This window comes from Rhinopithecus roxellana, chromosome 4 (genome assembly GCF_007565055.1).
Source record: "Rhinopithecus roxellana isolate Shanxi Qingling chromosome 4, ASM756505v1, whole genome shotgun sequence".
NCBI lineage: Eukaryota > Metazoa > Chordata > Mammalia > Primates > Cercopithecidae > Rhinopithecus > Rhinopithecus roxellana.
In genome coordinates, this window is record NC_044552.1 from 169176470 (window position 1) to 169178035 (window position 1566).

The following is a 1566-nucleotide window of genomic DNA, read 5'->3' on the forward strand; positions in this document are numbered from 1 at the left end:
GGTGTATCTCATTCTTTCATAAGTTTTATTTAACCATGCCTCGTCACCTTAATGAGATGGGTAGTGGATGCTCAAAGGAAACAGGCACCTAAGTCATCATATAACTTTTGCACTCTGTATGTCAGATTGATACTATGTTTCATGACTAGAGGCTGCAGTACTCTGTGGGTACTCTGCTTCAGTGAAAAACTTTATAAAAGTAATATTTGAATAGATTTAAGAAAAAATTTCGTGTACTTTATAAATCTTTACAGATAAGAAAATAAGTTCCCAAAAGGCCCCATGACCTGCCCGTTTTTTCCTAGCATTTCTGTTGATCACTGGGTTTATCAAGGATACCTTCATTTCTAGTATATTCTGAACGTAAGGGTCCATGTTAGGTTAAAAACTTTAAAAATACCTTCCTACTTTACTACCTATAACTGACATTTATTAAACACCAATTGTGCACTGAACACTATGCCATGTATCATCAGTCATTATAAACCTATAAGAGATATATACTTTGGCCAGGCGAGGTGGCTCAAGCCTGTAATCCCAGCACTTTGGGAGGCCGAGGCAGTGGATCACGAGGTCAGGAGATCGAGACCCTCCTGGCTAACACGGTGAAACCCCGTCTCTACTAAAAATACAAAAAACTAGCCGGGCGCGGTGGCGGGCGCCTGTAGTCCCAGCTACTCGGAGGCTGAGGCGGGAGAATGGCGGGAACCCGGGAGTGAGCCGAGATCGCGCCACTGCACTCCAGCCTGGGCGACAGAGCAAGACTCCGTCTCAAAAAAAAAAAAAAAAAAAAAAAAAAAAAAAAGAGAGAGAGAGAGAGAGAGATACTTTATTATTCTAATTTGGCAGACTACAAAATTAGGCTCAGAGGCCGGGCGCGGTGGCTCAAGCCTGTAATCCCAGCACTTTGGGAGGCCGAGATGGGCGGATCACGAGGTCAGGAGATCGAGACCATCCTGGCTAATACGGTGAAACCCCGTCTCTACTAAAAAATACAAAAAACTAGCCGGGCGACGAGGCGGGCGCCTGTAGTCCCAGCTACTCGGGAGGCTGAGACAGGAGAATGGCGTGAACCCGGGAGGCGGAGCTTGCAGTGAGCTGAGAGCCGGCCACTGCACTCCAGCCTGGGCGGCAGAGCAAGACTCCGTCTCAAAAAAAAAAAAAAAAAAAAAAAAAAAAATTAGGCTCAGGTCAAATAACTTGCTCAAAATCACATAGCTAGTGAGTTGTGGACCCAGAATTTGAATCACAGCAGCTTGATGCCAGATGTTATACTACACTTAAAGAGCACATATATGCGGGTGTTAGATACAATAAATCATAGTACAAGTGGGTAATACATATATATTTTTTCTTTCATCTGGCAGAATTTAAATTTTAGTTAAGGGTTGGATATTGCTATCAATTTATAGTCATAAAAATATAACCAGAAATATAAAAAGGTGCTCAGCATAGTGCCTGGGTCATAATAAATGCTCCAAATATTTGTTAAATGACTGAACGAAAGGCATCAGGTAATCAGCATTAAGTAAGCAGTACAGATAATAACAATCATTCAAGCTTACA